Source organism: Ascaphus truei, chromosome 1 (assembly GCF_040206685.1).
Source record: "Ascaphus truei isolate aAscTru1 chromosome 1, aAscTru1.hap1, whole genome shotgun sequence".
NCBI lineage: Eukaryota > Metazoa > Chordata > Amphibia > Anura > Ascaphidae > Ascaphus > Ascaphus truei.
This window is the reverse complement of record NC_134483.1, coordinates 152,629,992-152,640,998: the sequence shown is the minus strand read 5'-3', so window position 1 is coordinate 152,640,998 and position 11,007 is coordinate 152,629,992.

The following is an 11,007-nucleotide window of genomic DNA, read 5'->3' as shown; positions in this document are numbered from 1 at the left end:
CCCCCACACACTGACTGACCCCCCCCCACACACTGACTGACCCCCCCCCCACACACTGACTGACCCACCCACCCCCCCCACACACTGACTGACCATCCCCCCCCACACACTGACTGACCATCCCCCCCCACACACTGACTGACCCCCCCCCACACACTGACTGACCCACCCACACCCCCCCCCACACACTGACTGACCCACCCACCCCCACACACTGACTGACCCACCCACACCCCCCCCCACACACACTGACTGACCCCCCCACACACCCCCACACACACACTGACTGACACACCCACACCCCCCCCACACACACACTGACTAACCCACCCACCCCCCCCCACACTGACTGACCCATCCACACCCCCCCCACACTGACTGACCCATCCACACCCCCCCCCACACTGACTGACCCACACCCCCCCACTGACTGACCCACCCACACCTCCCCGCACACTGACTGACTGACCCACCCACACCTCCCCGCACACTGACTGACTGACTGACCCACCCACACCTCCACGCACACTGTCTGACTGACCCACCCACACCTCCCCGCACACTGACTGACCCCCCCACCCCCCCCCACACACTGACTGACCCACCCACCCATCCCCCCCCACACACTGACTGACCCACCCACCCCCCCACACACTGACTGACTCACCCCCCCCCCCCCACACACTGACTGACCCACCCACCCCCCCCCCACACACTGACTGACCCCCCCCATCCCCCACACACTGACTGACCATCCCCCCCACACACTGACTGACCCACCTACACCCCCCCCCCACACACACTGACTGACCCCCCCACACCCCCCACACACACACTGACTGACCCACCCACACCCCCCCCCCCACACACACTGACTAACCCACCCACACACCCCCCCACACTGACTGACCCATCCACACACCCCCCACACTGACTGACCCATCCACACCCCCCCCCCACACTGACTGACCCACACCCCCCCACTGACTGACCCACCCACACCTCCCCGCACACTGACTGACTGACCCACCCACACCTCCCCGCACACTGACTGACTGACTGACCCACCCACACCTCCCCACACACTGTCTGACTGACCCACCCACACCTCCCCGCACACTGACTGACTGACCCACCCACCCACACTTCCCCGCACACTGACTGACTGACCCACCCACACCTCCCCGCACACTGACTGACTGACCCACCCACACCTCCCCGCACACTGACTGACCCATCCACACCCCCCCCCACACTGACTGACCCATCCACACACCCCCCCCACACTGACTGACCCACACCCCCCCACTGACTGACCCACCCACACCTCCCCGCACACTGACTGACTGACTGACCCACCCACACCTCCCCGCACACTGAATGACTGACCCACCCACACCTCCCCGCACACTGACTGACTGACCCACCCACCCACACTTCCCCACACACTGACTGACTGACCCACCCACACCTCCCCGCACACTGACTGACTGACCCACCCACACCTCCCCGCACACTGACTGACTGACCCACCCACACCTCCCCGCACACTGACTGACTGACCCACCCACACCTCCCCGCACACTGAATGACTGACCCACCCCTCCCCGCACACTGACTGACTGACCCACCCCTCCCCGCACACTGACTGACTCACCCACACCTCCCCGCACACTGACTGACTGACCCACCCCTCCCCGCACACTGACTGACTCACCCACCCCTCCCCGCACACTGACTGACTCACCCACACACCCCCGCACACTCTGACCCACCCACACCCCCCCGCACACTGACTGACTGACCCACCCACACCTCCCCGCACACTGACTGACTGACCCACCCACACCTCCCCGCACACTGACTGACTGACCCACCCCTACCCGCACACTGACTGACTGACCCACCCCTCCCCGCACACTGACTGACCCACCCACACCTCCCCGCACACTGACTGACTGACCCACCCACACCTCCCTGCACACTGACTGACTGACCCACCCACACCTCCCCGCACACTGACTGACTGACCCACCCCTCCCAGCATACTGACTGACTGACCCACCCCTCCCCGCACACTGACTGACTCACCCACACCTCCCCACACACTGACTGACTGACCCACCCCTCCCCGCACATTGACTGACTCACCCACCCCTCCCCGCACACTGACTGACTCACCCACACCCCCCCGCACACTCTGACCCACCCACACCCCCCACACACTGACTGACACACACACTGACTTACACATACACACTGACACAAATACACACACACACTGACTGACACACACACACACACACACACACACACTGACTGACACACACACACTGACTGACTGACTGACTGACATACACACACTGACTGACTGACTGACATACACACACACTGACACACATACACACAAGGAATTCACACTTAGTGCAAATAGCTAATACATGGGATGTGTGCCGAGCACGCGCATTCTAAGTCAAATTTATTTGCGTTTTGTAACTGAAATTGTATTTTGATTTTTAATTAAAACATCACCAACACAAATCCAATTTCTGTGACAAAAGTCAAAGAAGTTTCACTTACTATGCGCGTGCTCAGCACACACAGCTTTTTTTCATACTAATAACACCACCCCACGCTTATATCACATGCACTTTATACTTTATACCTGCTTGGAGACTCCAATCCTTGGCTCTACCTGGACAGTGATTGTACATATGAATGTTTAGCATATGGAACATAGGAGTTCACTCTCCATTTTTTTCTGTACTGTACAGTTAAACCACACTTTTACCTACTGTACTGTCCAGTACGAACCTTACACATCCATATTTTCATCCCAATCTGTTTCTCATCACTTTGATGCTGCTCTGAGATGCGATTCTATTGTGATTTTGCTCTAGAGCGTACTTGACCCTTGTGGTACACCTCTCATCATTATCTTCACTTATTTCGTCAACCAGAAGCGTTGTCGCCCTACAGTGTAAAGGAAAAACAACAATTTGTTACAGTAGGCCACACAAATTCCCTGTATTGTATTCTTTGTAATTTATGCACAGTATATACTGTATATACAGTTTAGTGTATGGGGGATACAGTATATGTACCGGTACAGGTATACACTTTTGCCGCTATATAAATATTTAATCTGTACTGTACAGTAAAGAAAACATACAGTAAATACTTACTCGGTAGTGACTGTTGGGGTCCGCTTGACATTTTTGGCCTTACCCTGGGCATGATAGCTCACAGTGGTTGCTGTAAAACGAGACCCGAAGTATTTAACCAGAGTTGTATCTGTGAAATTCGGTGTCCTCTCTTGGACATATCCTGTATTCTCATGCTGCGATCCTTTGAAATCTTTTTCTTCGGCATCGCTGCGTTTAGAAAAAAATACAAGCACATGTATGTGTGCATTGAATCAACAAAATGGATGGTGTATTTATACTTTAATGCATCTCAACCTCAGTCGACAGGTTTAGTACACAGTATGCCCACTTTAAACACCTGCACCTTGTGTCCATGCACGCGAAAAAATTCAAATAGGGACACAGTGTATAAAAGGTGGCACAAATTGCATAGCCTACCACACGATAATCTCTATCTGAACTTGCCCGTGTCCAGATACTGCATTGTGCATTATACCATCTGCTTCCATGGATCACCCCCAATTCTACGTACGCTACGAAGCTGCTTGCTTCTGCCGTGCTGACCAAGAAACAGCAAAAGGCGGAAGCTGTTTCCAAGCCAAAACTAAAACGAAAAGCAAAGGAGAATAATGAAAATTTTCCAACGACCCCAAAGGCCAAGAAACTTGGGCCTTATTATGTCAAGAAGAAATTCGCTGGCGTACAAAGAAAGCAAAACATTTGGAAACCACCAGCACCCATCCCCTACGACGCTGCTGTCCTGGGAACCCCCAGGTCACCTGTTCCAGCACCCATCTCGTACGATGCTTTGCTGGGAACCCCCTGGTCACCTGTTCCAGCACCCATCCCCTACGATGCAATGCTGGGAACCCCTATCTAATCCGCTCCAGCACCCACCCACGCAGATGTCAACAGCACTCCTCGCACCAGATCCCGCTTGATCGCATGCTGAATGGTTTAAGTTTTGTCGATATCCCTGACAACTCTATGGTGCCAAAGATTGATATTATTTTGGAGACCATGTTAAGTATGGATAGGCATATGGAGAAGATGGAGAGGAACATGGAGAAGATGAAGAGTAACAAAGCAGGGATACATTTTTTGCTTGGCGTTCCTGGCCCTGTTTGTTGGACTCAGGAGCACGAGTGTGGCCTGGATGTGAACTTCACGATTCATCACCAAGTGCACCCCCTCCGTCTGCAGAATACGTGTACCTGTATGCCATTGATGAGGATGAGATGAAAACCCCGGTAAGACTACGGCAGGAGATGACAACCCCGATAAGGCCACGATGACAGAAAGAAAGCATCCTCCCAGACCACCTACCCTCGCACGCTGCCAGAAGCACACCCACTCCCAGAAGCACACATGTTTGCATTGAAACGCTGCCAGACATCCTCTTGTGCGACCTGCCCCACAAAGTCCGGGATAAATACAAGATCGGAAGTGCTGGTTTAGCCCAGAAATATGCCCTGTCCCAGTTGTGAGTTGTACAGCGGGTGGACCCACAACGTTAATTATGAAGGGAATAAAATCAAAAAAGCTCTGCCAGAAAATTTAAGGAGAGCAATTTTGGAGGAAGTGCAGCGTTATTTTACTGCTACCGATCATTTAATGAGAACCGTGAGGGACACCATCAATGGCCTTTTGAGGCATATAAGGGCTCCTCCCTGGAAGGACAGAACATTGGGGATCAACTTTGCTGCTTGATTGTTCTGTTGTTCAAAAGTTATAAAATAATGTTTTTATTAAAAAAAAAAATTTTTAAAGTTGATTTTTTAAAATTGTTTAATTTTGTCACCTTTTATAAAACATAAGGATAACATTTCACATAATGGTTGGTTAAAATCAGTCAGTCCCTCAAGAAGGCTACAAGAATTTTTATGAATGGCTCGGGGGGGAGGGTGGTGTTGATAAGCGGTTGCATTACCGTTGTCTTGTTACTGTAGTATGACTTTGTGTGCGAAGTGGGTGGGGGGTGGGGATGTGATGATACGCATATGCGTTTCAACAAGGTACCATGAGACATACACACATGCGCCTAGCTGTCCACCAATTGTTCAGTATCTACTGTAGTAACTGCTCAGCAAATCATATTGCTGGACTACATTTTCTAGAATTGTGAATAAAATAATAGAACTAAATAACCATGAGCAAAGCGATTGATTACAGGAGAACGGACCGATCTGCAGTAACTAATCACTTGTCTTTGTGCATAATGTATTGATATTTAAAAAAAAGAATAAAATACGGCAGCTTGAACTGCAGGTAGTATAATACAGGTAGTGTAATACAGGCAGTGTAATAGAGGTAGTTACTCTAGTAAATTATACTGTATTTACCTTCATTATAGACTTTGCCAAACGGGTGCTGATAAGCCACTCTCACTCCTGTAGTCTTCATTATACACATAGTTGACAGGTGGCAGTGGGCCTGCTACACTTGTAGTTGACAGCTGATGAAGCTGGAAATCTTTTTGGTACATGCAAGCTTGCTGGTATCTGTACGTGAAATCAGGCTCAGGCTGGAAGTTTTGCAGGTATCCTGGCGGGGACATATAGCAAGGATTGCCGGTCACCAGGTTTTCACTGACGATTGGACCGTTATTGTAAGCTGGTGCTAGTGCCTGTGCAGGCACTGTTACATTGCTGGCCTGGGATTGACGAATCTTATTTTGATTAAACCTGACCTTTCTCCTTTTGAAGTCTCCATGATCAAAGATACTGGAAAAATCTGGCATCACACACCAATACCCTCCTCTAACTCCGTGTGCAGGGGCAATATGAAAGAAACACGGATCACTACTTAACTTTTTCCTTATTGCACGCTTCCACCCTTGAGCATCAGGTGAAAATTTGTAAAAGTCATACTTTGCCATTAAATATTCATAGATTTCAGAAACTGTGGCCATTTTATCATCTGCTGCATTAATTGCAGAACATATTAAAAATGCATAAGTACAGTCAGGTCTTTTGCACACGTACTGCTGTGTACTCATTGCGTCCGGTCGGCAATTGTGCATGACAGGAGAAAGAATGTAAAAAAGACACAGAGCATTGAGTTTTTATTATGAAACGCCTAAATTGATACAGTAACTTCTTCAGTACCAAGGTCAATTCACAATGGACCACTGTGGTAGACTTGGTTTATACAGTATCTTTTTTTTAAACACCTGCAAGTTGACACATTACTGTAGCACAAGTAGCGTACACATTAGATTTCATTACAATTCATGAATATCTGCCACCAGGCGGATACGTGAAGAATTTCCCCCAATTAAATCCGAAACCATTATAATTAAACAGATCAACCATCTGTGCCGGGCGGCGCGAATGCAGCATTGACACGGGGGATGCTAAATTTATAGCGCGTAAAATACAGGAGATGCAACGACAACGTCTCCGAGAAGTTTTAGAATAAATGCTGGCACCGCAGTACTGCCTAGCCCTTGTCCTCATGTAACATGCAGTACAGTGAGTGTAATTCAACCTAGCCTTTGTCAGCATATAATATGCAGTACACATCCATCCTAGCCCTTGCCTAGCTCTTGTCAGCATGTTTTTCCTACAGCTAGACGGGAGGGGACACATTACCTCTCGATCATCGACTTGAGATTCTGATTATTATTGCATATAATGCCACATATCGAATTTCTGCCCGCCTTCAGGTCTCACTTCACCCTGGTAAAATGCGGATAACTCACGTAAATTTATTGGGAAATCTCACGTAAAGGACAGGCTCGGGTCAGTAAAACCCTGGATACAAACAGAGTACATGTGTATTTTATAAAATTGTAGAATTAATAAAGATATTAGAAACATTTGCACAAGTTTTTTTTTCTTAACTAAAAATTTTGTAAAAATAAAAGCATTTAAAGTAAATTGCAAGAAGTCATAAATCCCTGCTAACAATGTTGCTTTCTTTTATCACAAAATTATTGTTAAGTTCTCAACATTGCAATAAAAAAATTCTGTGACTTTAAAATTGCAATAGAGATACAGTAATTAATTCAACCGATAAATAGGAGTTAATTACCATTAGGGATGCAATGGGGAGATTAATCATATACTTCTACCATATGTTTATCTAATAACAGTTAAACAAACCCTGTGGCAGAAAATACTTTAACCCCTTTGATGCCTGAGGCTAGCAATCTATACTACAGGCACCAAAAGGGCTTATACCATCTTAGGAGTGAGTCACGTGGCATAAATATCCAGGGAAAGGTAGAAAAATGAAAAAGAAAAAAGGGAGATAAAAAAAATCAAACATACACTGGCGACACACTTTATTCGAGCTCGGCTAGTCCCACGAATTCGGGTATACCGGGTGTATTGAGGTTTGTGACTGTTTTCTGCCCGAGTGCATTGAGGTATTTTCCAGGCAGGGATTGAAGCATTTTATTCCTGCTGGCTGCAATACTGCACAGTATATATATATATACTGCATTACAATTCATGAATTTATGCCATCTGGTAGACACGCGAAGCATTGCAGCCTATTAAATCCTAATCATTATCATTTAACAGATCAGCCGCCCGTCAGCCAGGCATGAACCCAGGCTGGGAAGGCAAACGCAACGGGGCTTGTCAGAGGTGAGGAGCGGCGCATTCCAGGTATCTGCCAGGTACATACTGGGTATTTGCTCGAATAAAGTGTGTCGGTGCAGTAGTGTGAAATTGCAATCAATGGGATAAGAATGTTCACAAGGTGAGTATCATGATCACATTTGGATTCTTACTTTTTAGCCTTAAGAGAAACTGGTGAGATTGTTTTATTCTTCATCTTTTGTATGTAATCATCATATATATCATATGTAAATGTTTAAGAGCCACCTTAAAAAAACACCTGCTTAATGACGCATATGAGTAGCTCCACAGCTAATTCTTTACACCTGATACATAAAGCTTGACCCCTTGCAGATGCACTTACCAGAATGCCCTCCTACTGTGTCTGTACATCCTTCCTTCCAATTAGATTGTAAGCTCTTCAGAGCAGGGACTCTCCTAAATTTTAATTTTTAAGTCTGAAGCTCTTATTCCCATGATCTGTTATTTGTATTATTTGTTATTTATATGATTGTCACGTATATTACTACTGTGAAGCGCTATGTACATTAATGGTGCTATGTAAATAAAGACAAATACATACTAATCTCAAAGCACCACTTGTATGTGTTATTTAAAGTGCTCAGTTTAGATGAAACTTAATAACATTTTAAAAACTGGCTACTGAAATATATTTTTTCCATTTAAAGTACAACGTAAGGGATTGTTGACAAATAATGAATAGTTAGAACATGCTAAAATGTTAATATATTAATATAGTATAGAATAAACCCTTTACCATTAAACATAATATTTTATATATTAGTTTACTTTATATAAATGATGCAACTTTCCACTGATAAATCTGGAACAAACTCCCTGCCTTATTATGTAATGATCCTACAAGAGAAGAAAAGTGCTGCACTCCAGAGGTCTGTTTCAAAAATAGAAAAAGTTTTATTCAGACAGAATCGACGTTTCGATCCATAACTTGGATCTAAAGTATGTCAACATTTTAACATAGGTCCAAGTTATAGATTGAAATGAAGATTCTGTCTGAATAAATATTTTTCTATTTTTGTAACAGACCTCTGGATTGTGCTCTATTATTGTAGGAGAGATATTAGTCATACCGTTTGCGCTTTTGCCTGCAGGTGTGCACATGAAGCACAATATCCAGACAAGGAAGTGCACCTTTTTTCTCCCATGTATTATTTAGTGCAATATTGATGCATGATTGACATGTTTAAAATATCTTCCAGATTGCTTTGTTTCTTTTGCAACACATAGCTGTTGTCCATGGCGCAGCCTAAAATAATTACACAAATGGTCATCTTAGCACAGTGTTACATTTTGTTGCTTTGCAGTCAGGTTGTGGAATTAGGGAAATGAGTGTATGGGGAATCATTTTAATGTTAAAGCACTGTCATTAGAAACATTACATAGCCTCAAATCTAGTCAATGTGCCAATGGCCAATGTTTTTTTTTCTACATCATGCATTTTCTGTAGGACCTCGTTGAAATAGATGCAGTATGCAGCAATTTTTATTGCTTCTGCTCAAACACTTGGAAACTTTTACCTAAATAATGTCCCTGTTTATGTTAGCCCATAACATACCACATAATTACCCTAGCATTGCTGAGAAACACATATTTCTTGATATTTACGTTTAGATTTTGATTCTAAAATGATTTTCTGTTCTGGTCCTGCAAAAATATGTTGATTGGTTTTGGTTTCTGATAATATAAAAAAATGTGTAAACTATACTGTAGCTGTTTTTCTCTTGTTAATATTTATGATATTTAACAAAAATAATGATAATGCATAATAATATTACATAGTGTGATACAATCACTGTTTATACTGTAGGTGCTGGAATAGGGCAGCAATGGGACTTTCCAGCGTACAGAGTGTTAATTCCCCAAAAGAAGACAGCAGCAGCTGCAAACTAATTGAGCAGGCTGAACTCCTGATTGCACATGGAGTTTTAAAAGTAAGGAAGATACTACACACTGGGAGAGACTGCTGTTCCCAGAGAATGGGGACAGAGAAGTGTTCCCCCCAGCTGTAGAGGCTTGCACAGACTCCAAGACCCGCTGGACAGTGGTCGCAGAGCCTGCTTGGACTGCCTGGGTTATTAATCTCAGGAAGAAGAAGGAAGGATGAGAGACTGTGTTGAAGCGAGGATGTCCTGTCCTTAACATTGGTCTTAAAGAGGAGAGATTCTCTGAGCTCACGTGGGTCTAAGCTCCCCTAAGGAAGGAAGGACGCGAGACCATGCTGAAGCGGGGATGTCCTGTCCTTAACATTGGACATACAGAGGAGTGATTCTATGAGCTCTCATGGGGATGAGCTCCCATTGGAAGGAAGTATTCGAGACCATGCTGACGTCTGCTCCATAACCTTGGAATAACAGATAAGAGAAACACTATATTGCTGCGTGCAGAGACTGTATATGTTTAGCTACAACAGTACCTGTTTGGGGTGGTAACCAGCTTAGCTGTCCATCCAGTTAGTAAGGGCAGAATCTGCATGGGTAGTTAGTTTCCAATTAGGAGTAGGCGTTTATTTTAAGATTTGTTTTGACTTAAAGGGATGGTGAGCCTGTTAATGTATTTTTAACCCATATAGCAAAATACTATATTTCCTGCCTTAATCTGGGACATAAGATCCTACTCTGTGATGGAGACATCACAATTGGTGGAGTTTAATGTGAGCAGTCCAAAAGGCACTGAGCAGCAGAAACTGTGGGTTTAAAATTAAATGCAGGAGTTTAAAATGGCCGCTTAACTGAAGTGAAAAAACAAATTCTGCAAGTAAAGTCTGTCCTACAGTGTATGATTCGTTGTTCTTACAGGATACACAGAGAAAGATATGAAGAATTTAGGAAATAGCGCCTCCAGAGTCTGAAGTTAAGAATAAGCCTGGAAGGTAAAATGGTGGAAATAATGTGTTTTCTGTGTAATATGCCTGGCCACATGAAGCAGTGCCCTTTGAGGATGGAGCGTTCCTATGTGGGTCCACAAAAAGAACTGCAGATATGTTTATGGTGTAAAGAGTCTGACCACACCAAACGCTGGCCCTTCAGGCTGTATGATGACGATGACGATTATGAGGAGGAGGACTCCTATCGGGCCCCACAAAAAAGGACAGCCTCAGCAGCAAGATACATATTTTTTTCTAGTGAGCCAAGCAACTGCAGCAGCAGCAACAACATGCTTTGGTCACAAGGAAAATACAGAATTTTTCTTTACAGTGCACATTTATTACCAATGATGAGAAAGAGAAATAATGTGTGCCCAGACTACTGATG